General features: G+C 39.9%; 1 protein-coding gene across 1 annotated transcript in view; it reads right to left on the reverse strand.

Annotated features, from left to right (window-relative positions):
* DTNA (dystrobrevin alpha) overlaps positions 1 to 10,038 on the reverse strand; it is a 222,374-nt gene extending 212,336 nt beyond the window's left edge. Inside the window, exon 1 of the mRNA XM_009285603.2 lies at positions 9,999 to 10,038. The gene's annotated coding sequence lies outside the window, so the exon portion shown is untranslated. The remainder of the gene's footprint in view (positions 1 to 9,998) is intronic.
* Between the last annotated feature and the right edge of the window lie 252 nt (positions 10,039 to 10,290).

The following is a 10,290-nucleotide window of genomic DNA, read 5'->3' on the forward strand; positions in this document are numbered from 1 at the left end:
TGAGCAACCTGATCTAGTTGAAGACGTCCCTGCCCACGGCAGGGGGGGTGGGCTCGAATGACCTTATAGGTCCCCTCCAACCTAAACTATTCTATGATTCTATGATCAACAATGTTGTTTAAAAAAATCAGGCCTGCACAAAGCAAAGAATGGGTGAAAATGAGTGAAATCTCAGCCTGATCTAAGTGTCATAACCCACTGACTTCAGCCAGCCACATAAGCAGGTCACAAAAGTGGCAAAACAATTTTTAGTGACTAACACCACAAACTGTTATTACTTCTACATTATTAACCTTGCATATTTTGCTATTGTGAGCTGGAAAGCACAGGGAAACTTTTAGTGTCACGAGCACTGGTACCTTTTCTCATACTTGCATTTCTGATTTTGATTATCTGATCATAGCTTTTTCCTACATGAACAGCTTCCAAGGTACTGATTCCAGGATCACTCAAACTCACTTTGTTTTATCGACATGAGTAATCCCATAATGTTCAGTGCAGTTACTTACATTAATAAGGACACACAACTCAAGTTATTGTAGGATCAGGGCCTTCAGGTTGTGAATAGTCATTGGCTTCTCTGCCATTAACAGGTCATTGACAAACTGCAGTTGCCTTCACATCTGACAGAGGGCTACTAAGGTACACATGTATCACTGTCATTTTTCTGTTACAACTTTTTAAAATGCAGAATCAGATTTAAAAGGCAATCAATAGCAATCCATTTGCAAGCACCTCTAATGAAGCGCAGCAGAAACAATTTGGTATTAGATTTTCACCTAAAAGGTCTCAGAAAAACCATTTCTCAGCGCCACTTTATCTGCCCAAAAAGAAGATCAAGGTGTTTATCCCAGGCTCTGAGCCAGGGAAGATACACACATGCACTGAACCTCACACACAGCAAGAAACTCCACTGGCTTGCATAGCACAGCTCTTTGCATAAAGTTACTGCTGCCATAGATTGTTTGTCCTACTCTCATCTATTCTTCAATATATTTCTACTATTCTAATTAGTATAATTAATTATAGTTGAAAGGACAATGATAACTATCAATTCTTAAAGTATTTCCAAAAGAAATTAAAAGAAATGTTTTTTAAAATTGAAAGTCTCTGCTAGGATGTCCTGTCAATATATCTGTTGTATTTTTAGCTCATGTTTGTGAATAATGATAGATTGGTAGCAGTGATATGGGTCAAGTTTAGTGCAAATTTTTCCACACGGCTCTGACCATGCATGGCAGCTCTCCCTGTTCCCTGACTCCTAATCCATCCTCAGCAAAGTCTGGAAGTCACAGTAGATTCATATTTTGTCAAATACTGAAGAATGTCATTAATTAGAAATAATCTTCCACCTGCTGTGGGAGCTAAAGATAAAGGCAGAATGAAACCTAGCACATCAGTTGACTGAGCCTATTTTCAGCTTTTCTTTCTTGAATAAATTTTCCAAACACACTTATATCATAATTCTCTGCAATGCAAACCATCCTATTCACAACACAACTCACAAGGAAAAGTTAGCAGTGGTTTTTACTTGCCTTCTAAAATGTGATTATTACTTTTTAGTTTTAGATGCTCAGTGAACATCCAATGATCCTTGAAAACCAACGTGATTCCCATTTTCAGACACACAAGCTAGAAAAAGAGGAAGAAATAAAATCACACAGTAATTTCCTCAACAAAAGTATGAAAAATACCAGTAAGCACGCACTGATGTAAATTGGCTCATATCTCCTACACCCCAACTGAAAATCCATTATCTTTGCTCATAAAGTAGATTCGTGCACTTGACTTTTGCTTCCTAGAATCAATTAATTCAGATTAAGGGATACTGCTACATATGCAACTCTAATCCAAACTGCTATTCCTAAGTGGTAAAAATTACTTTATTAAGCCCTAGACTTCAAATAAGTCTGTGGTATAGCATTACTGAAATGCTCCAGATGACCTACTTGTTTGGTGCCTGATCTAATTCCAGATAAAAAATGTGTTTGATACTAATTTTATTTTCAAAAGAAAATGGAGAATATCAACACAAATCACCCTGAAATCATAGTACTGGCTCAAAAATTGTGTTTTTCAATTTTTATGGTTTTTTAATACACTTTATTTCCAAGGTATTCTGTAATACCATAAAGGATAACATTGTTTTAGTTGAAAATCTTGTACCATCTGGAAGCTGTATGTTAAAAAAAAAAAGTCCAGTATTCTGAGGGTTGGTAGTGTTGCAACAGGGCCTGAGAACTCCACCTCCCTCATAGAGAGGCCAGCAAGAGACTAAAGCCTGAAGTTTCTGAATTCATACCCCCAATTCACCACTAAAACTTTCATAGAAACTGTTTATTTACACGGCAGCAATGCAACGAAGGACGATTTTATCCCAACTGGTCTTCCTAGACCCTGAAAAGCCTCACAATCACTCCCAAACCACATCTCAGCAGGCTGGGAACTGTTACTGCACTGTCATGGAGCCTCTTTCCTTGATTTTAAGGTCAAAGGCTTTTGGATCTGGCCACTCAAGAGAACAGAGTCTTCATTAGCAACTCATATGCCTCTGGCACCAGGAATATCAAGTGAGGTGTGTTGTTGCTCTCTCATTCTGAACATTCCTCTGAGGTGATAGTCTAGGACCAAGAGCCAGTGAACGTCCTTCAAAGTGCACAAAGCGGTATGTTTTCTTACAGCTGACACCGAGAATGAACAGGGGAACAGAGCCATGCATAAAAGCAGCCCATCTGCTTGGCAATGCTTGCACTGGAATCAGGATCACCGTTCTTCTCAGAACTTAAAACCAGCAGCAGCACCTGGGTTCACAGGAACCGTAAGATGGTAGGAAGGACTGTAAGTAAGAAAGGCTTGCTAAAGCTTGCAAACACAACAAATGAGTTTTGTCAAAAAACAAACACGTCTCCAAATATTCAGCAGCAGACTGAGCAACTCTGAGAAGTATCTGTCAGGTCAAGTATCCACACAAAGAACTATGGAGAGGCAACTCTTGGAACAGTTCGTGTACCTCCCATTCAGAAAGATCAGTAGCTTGTAGCAGTGGGAGAGTGGGAGCAATCGAACGGCGAGCTCTTACCCTGGCTCCACTGCAAGACAGCACAGGGCTTAAAAAGACAGCAGCACTCATGAACAGGTTTCCAATGAGAAGTGCCGGGATTCTTATGAAAACGGCTTATTTTTAATACATGGGCTTGCACTGGCCCAGAAGAAGATAGAACAGTAGCAAACCAGAAAATCAAAATACAAAGGAGAAAAAAGAATGATAGATCTCAATTCAAAATGAAAAAAATCCATTAAATCTAGATTTAGTGAAAACACTGAGAGAACTCGCATTCATATGGCAAATCTTTCAAATTTATTTTGCAGATCACAGTCAGGAGCAGAAGAAACACCATTCCCCAAAATGTTCTTTAGAATGGAAACAAAAACTCAGTTCTAGTAAACTGACAGTTAAAAGCAAAAGCCAAAATGAAATGAGCTGCCCTTCTATATATTTTGCAGCCATCAAAAGCTTTCAATATATTTATCAGTCTTCCTTCTTCAGCTGAAATTTCGCTTTTCAGCTTTCTTTAATCCTAGCTTTCTACACGCCCTTTCTTGGATCTTAATTGGTCTCATCCCACTTTCAACTCACATTTTGTGTTGCCCTGGAAGAAACATTGCTTGCTTAACAAGAAGAGCCACAAAAGGATTTTTAGCCTATTCTAAAACAACACCGCACTATTTCTACCTTTTTTTCATGAATTGCCTTTACAAAGGTCATTAAAGAAATACATGATGTCCTACGTCAAAGGAAAGCTAGTCCATCAAAGAAAATGCTAATAGGCATATAGCCAGAATATTAAGATTGCAGAAATTACCACATTTTCTGTGGTTTACATTTATTTGCATGCATTCACTCATTCAGCGTGATTCTCTGCTGCAGCTTCATGACTTAAAGGTAAATTCAGTGCTACAACAGTTACTGGGGGTTGGGAGATTTCATCGCACAGGAGGTGAGGCCGTGGAAAGGATGTGGGTGGGTCATGCCACGCATGGGGCAGGGAACAGATTTTTTTTTCTGGGTCTCTCAGCACAGGCTCCTCAGCTAGAAGGTGGGGGCCAGGTTTGAAAGCCTGTCAGAGACCATCAGCCCCAGGGAGTACTGATGAGATGTTCTTGGCATCTGGGGGAGGTCTGTAGCTCATTCTGCCTTGCAGGAAGGTTCAGCAGCTGTGGTGTGGGTAGGGTCATTAGTAATGCTGCATTCATGACTCATCTGTGGGTTATTCCCTTAAATACACACACAGAGGCAGGAATTTTTGTTTCTCTGGGCTCCGAGTTGGTCAGGACCTTCAATGTAAATGTGTGTATCAGTCTGCAAGAACATTTATCATCTGACCTTGACACGGTTCTTCCGCTTTGAGAAAGAGCACTGGTTCCATAGTTCCCTACTTTTAGGAACAGGGAATGCACCTCGGAAGAAGAGAAGCCTTCACAACAAGGATATTTCCTAGTCACAACCCATGCAAACGAAGAATAACAGAATCTCAGAAGAGAGCTGATCAGCAGAACAAAACTGAACAGCGGGAGTTTTAGCACGGAAGTGCTTTAACTTGAGCTGAAAACTGAAATCTTCCATCAGCAAAATCCAAATGAAGTATTTCATTAAAAGCCAAGTTTAATTAATGCAGAAAAAATTTATCACATTCAAAGCACACTATTTTGTTTTGGGACTAAGCTGCGTCTCTCTGGGCTGCTGGAGTACCTCACTGGACTTCTAATTTTGGTGCCTTGTGGACTGGATTATGGGGCTGCTTTTGGGCAAAGCATCATCTCAGCAGTAAATACAACCTCCCCACTGGGCACAGAAGCTGCATACTGGTGACACTCCATGAAAAATGTATCTCCAGGCTGGACAGCCTGACTTACTGGGAGACATGGGGGAAGGGACGAGTTTCTGCAGTAGCTCAGGAAGAAAAAAATTAAAGTTCAGACTGAGGTAAAAGAAAACAATTAATTTGGAGATGTCAGTATGTTTCATTTCAATCACAAATTTTTAAATGAAATGTTATGAAATTATTGAATGGGGAGTGTCAGTTTCAGCTACAGTTTTTTGTTGATCAGTTGTTTCCACAGAAAGCAAATACTTTTTGCAAAACATTACACAGCACTGAAAGTTATTTTTTTCATATTTTCAGTCATGCCAATTTTCTGCTTTTTGAATCAAATTCTCTGTAAGCTATGCTACGATAAAGACAAGCACAACAAAGTCCATCTTCGTATTCAATGATACGACAGAAAATTTGGAGTGGTCAGTTGTGATGCTTCTTACACTTAAAAAGCAGTGTGTCTCAGTATCAATATTACATGCCTAAAATCCACTATATTCAATATACTGAATATAAAAGCATGTCTTTTTACAACAGGGGAAAATTCCCTGTTTCATTCTCTATGAAATCCCACAAAAGTAAGAAATGCAAGTCCTCTTTCAGTTCAATATTACATGCCTAAAATCCACTATATTCAATATACTGAATATAAAAGCATGTCTTTTTACAACAGGGGAAAATTCCCTGTTTCATTCTCTATGAAATCCCACAAAAGTAAGAAATGCAAGTCAGGGCTGGATTCAAATCCGTATGTTCTTAGACTCACAAGTGTCACTGTTAATTGTCTAAAATATGAGTAGCACCTCAAAAATATAACTGATCTATTTCTGCTCTTTTTCAAAGACAAGACACGGCAAATTGTTGTTTTTTTCCTACCCTAACAATGTGGGTTTGGTTCTTTAAAGCTCTGTGGTTTGTACGTGTGAGTTTTTCTTCCTCTCTTTTCGTAACAGCTGCTTTTTTCTATGCCTTGCTTTTGAGAACAGGCTATGCAATTTTTAGAAAATAAGCACTGCAAATGAATCATCAAATGATAGTAGTTAAGCTCCAGCCATTGTGGATGCTCCTACTGAGGGGGAGCACACAGGTTTACTCAGGCGCTCACGCTGTACGAGTGGGTGACCTTTGGTACAGGCTGTACACGCTCAGGAGGTGCCTCTTCTACAGTTACTGCAGGTTAAGAGCGTCGTGCGGAAGAGTGGAAAGCGCAGGTGAGCACTGCTCATCGAGTTCATACACTTTTGGTCAACACAAGCTTCGGCAGAGCAATCAAAACCAAGGAACCCGCAGGGAAAGGACACTGCCATCTGGAAGAGGCACAATGAAGTTACCCCTGGCTCCTCGGGAGCCTTGCAGGGGTGTGAACAGCAAGGTCACCGTTACTTTAGCTAGGATTGCATGAAAGCACTACGCAATGGATTTCTTTCAACCCCACTAATATCTTCTCATGGAAAGGGGATTCTAGAGGCTTTCTGCAGCCACAAACCTCTCCTTGTGTATTTTACAACCAAATCCTGTATCTGGATTTAGCTCAGCAAAAACCAACATAATCTTAAAGTCCTGGTATATGCAGCAAAGCAAAAAAAATCTTACTATGGCAGTAAAATCATGGCTGAGGTAAATATATTCAGCATTTCTACTTTCAGACATTTGTAACCTACTGAAAAATACTGTCCTTTGGTTTAAGGATTTCATGTCTTGTCAGTTCAAAAGACTACTTAAAAACAAACAAGCAAAAAATGTTTGCCAGTTATTTTTGATCACCTGAAGTGCTCAGATAGGAAAATAAAAGAGAAAGTAAGTGTACGAAACACGGAAGGTCATAACTTCTTATCATTCAGCCTTGAGAAGCCTTCCCTCTGCAACCAGGGGCTAACTTGGCACATGGATCATGCTAAACCACCTGGGATTCCACACAGAGATTGCCATGGGAAGTCAGCTCTAGTATCAGCTCCCAAAGTTTTCATGATGTCATTTTTTCCTACTTACGTTGAAAAAGTTATAAAGGAGGTGTATCGACAGAAACAGAAGCATTTGTTATTTGATAATGTTATTAAATAGATCTAAATCTGACAAAAATAAATCATTACTTTTAGCAGTGGCCAGTGTTATCGTGGATGCAGTAGTTAAATACCAAAGGAGACAAATTCACTTGGACGATTAATGAAACAATGGATGAAGTCCCACCTGTTTGGGACTTGAAGCCCCGCAGTGAGAAATGGGCTGACTTAATACTACTCCAATTACAAGTGGGAAATGTGTTCATCCTCAGTCAGGTCACTGTGAAGAACACAATTCTGGGTGTTCAAAATATTCCCTCCTCCTGAAACAAGTCACTTCGGGATTAATGCAGTCATGGAGTCCACGCCATTTGAAAGGGCCTCTGACCATTTCAATCCATGTTCTTAGGACTTTGACCTTCTCTTCGTTGTTGTGTTTTTGTGATACGCTGTACAAATAATTCAGAAAAGCCTCCTGGATGTTTATTCCTTACCTTTTTTTTTTTTTTTTTGCATTATCATTGTCTCCTCCCCCCCCAATATGCTAAGAAATCCCATCACCCCACCCCTGCAGACATGCATGTATGTATATATTCAGGCATTTATTTCCCTTCTCTGATGCATGTGTAGTGTGATCGTGCCCCAGTGTATGTGCTGGGTGCTTCATCATTAACAGCTTCACAGGGAACACACTCAGAGTCAGAGCAGATCCCCTCAGAAGTGACTTCAGTGGAGCTGCATGAATTTGTGGAGCTAACAATCTACTGCCTAGACTGTGTGTTACACACTCCTTTTGTACAAGAAGGCACAGATTAGCTGTACCGCTTTGTATTTTGCTGTAAAGCCTTCTGGACTGGGGTAGTTTTTTGCTGCATTTCTTGATAACTGTTCCGTGTATTTTCTTTTTAAAAGAGAGATTTAAAAATAGAGTATTAAAAAAACCCAATGGTAACAGTACAGTTACCAGTTACAAATGCTGCAGTTTTAGAAGCAGCTGCTGTAGGTGCTTCTGCTGAGAATATTTGCCAAGTAGAAAAATGTAACAGTTCAGAAGCCAGTTAATACAGATGCACAGACAACATGGAGCAGAGCCTTATATATTAAAATCCAGCTAAACACCTTAATATCTAATGACATTGATGATTCACGAATAGTATGCAAGTGGGTGCTACCACTTTCCAAAACAAAGTCACATCAAACACTCAGCTCTTGCAAGGTAGGGGACGATTGTCTTATTTAAAAACAAAAAAAGGAAAAAGGGAATAAACTGTGAAAAATAAGCTGTGAAAAAAATACTGAAGGCCCTCGCAAGGTCTGAGCTTCCAGCCTAACTGTTCACATAACATATGCTAACAAATGTTTTGATACTCAAGGACTGTGTATGAGTGTATGCTGGATCTTCAATTTAAATGCCTTAACAACATTTAATAACATTTCATAAATTATTTTCCAATCGCTGGTATGTTCTACCCAAACACAAATAGAAGTATGAGGTAAAGCATAAAGAGCAAAAATATTCTTAATGAATTTTTAAACCCTTGTTAACAGAAGGTTCATTGGACTTAGCCAAGCAGACAGCAAGAGGCCCAGGAAGTTTCACTGCTGTGAGGCTGCCAAAGACAAGGAAGTGATAAAAGAAATACCTCTCCTTTGGTTTATTGCGAACAAAGCAATAAACTGTTCTTAATCACTGCATTTGAAGACTACTAGAAAAATGTAGATTGGTCCCGTATCTTGTAGTCCGTAAATTAAAACAGATGCATGAAGAGCTAACTACAACATGCAAGCTTTGCTGTCATTTCAGTGGAAAGAAGTTGATAAAAAGAAAAGCAAGGAAAGGAAAAATACCACCATGAAAAACCAAACACCCTTTTTCCCCCTCCCAAAGCCCCATGAGAGTCATCCAACTCGATGCTGGTGATTTTGGATAACTGGATCTGATGCAACAAGTTTGTCTGTAGCTTAGCAAAGATAAGCATGTTGGTATCAACAAATTGGGATGTAAATCATAATACTCATGGGGTGATCATCGCTTTTTTCTCTCTGTTAGGCAGGGCCATAGAAAGTCCCCTGGAAAAAAAGAGTATCAAATTCAAGTGCCCTGGACTTGGTTGGTTTCAGAATAGCTAACTCAGGAGTGGTACAATCAGGTCCTATACCCCCATTCTCCTCGTCTGCATTCTGAGTGAGGCAGCATGCCACAGGACCCACTGCGCCAGTCAATACCTTCCCCTTTCAAGTATCGCTGCTTCAGAAAAAGTGAAGTGTTTTGGGCAAACAAAACAGGAGAAAAGCGACAGCCCACCCGCTGATGTCAAAGGAACGATACACCTGCATCCTGCCCTCTGTGGTACATCTGCATTTCCCCACCTGGCCAAAGGGGCAGCCACCCGCACTACCTGCCTGCACACCGCAGCTCCGCGGTTTCAGCCTGCAGTACCGTAGTGCATGAAATTAAAGCTTCTGGTCAGCTCTGGATAACCGTGACCATCTAGTAGATTTGGCAGCAGTTTTCAGCTCTCCTTCCATTGTGTAATTTCAAGGTCTTGCAAAACACATGTCAGTGTATGTAAGGGAAATTTGGGTTTCAAGGACAAATCTTCCCGACAGCTGAGTATTAAGATGAGATTGACTTATGGGCATAAAGTCTGCCGTGAAAGATAACTTCCTTTTTAAATATTTTTCCTCAGTTTTGAGCAGCAAATGGCATAGGGATATGGGGCTACTAAGGTTTCTGCTAGTGTTATTTTATTTCTGTTTCTTTTTTTTTTCCAAAGTTCCAAATTTTCCTAAGCCATGTCCTTAATTGAATGTTCAGACTAATGTGAGAAATGTATTAAAAATACATAAACAGTAGGATCATCAAACAGAGTATATGCAAAATGGTAGACTTTAGAAATATTCCCTGCTAAAATTTCAACTGTTAAATGTGTTTTGGTAGGCAAAGAAGACTCTGCAGCTTTTTTAAACATGAGGAAATCCAAAGGATTAAATCAACTCATGCTACAGACACTGACAGATACAGGCTTTCAAGCAAAACAGCTGTCATTAAAGCTCCTGTGACTGCTTAGAATACATTGCTGCAGTCTCCTAAAAAACAAAACCGTGGGGAAAAAAAGAGTACCTTTAATCTATACTTTAGCTTCAGAACAGAGATGCAGCTCCATGTTTCTTCCTTTTCCTACAAATAAACAAAAGCAACATGAACCATTTCTATGCCTGTGGTCATCAGCAAGGGCCAAAAAGCCACAATATGGCCTCCAACAAGCATACACCCCTTAGCAGTGACCGCAATCTCACACATACTTTCCTAGGACTGCAGTTACTGCCATGTGTCCCATACTAATTTTATTTAACATTAAGGTGTTCCGGATATAACATCACTTCCTACCTTCCAAATGTCCACACCACTTGAA

Source organism: Aptenodytes forsteri, unplaced genomic scaffold (genome assembly GCF_000699145.1).
Source record: "Aptenodytes forsteri isolate BGI_AS27 unplaced genomic scaffold, ASM69914v1 Scaffold23, whole genome shotgun sequence".
Taxonomy (NCBI): Eukaryota; Metazoa; Chordata; class Aves; order Sphenisciformes; family Spheniscidae; genus Aptenodytes; species Aptenodytes forsteri.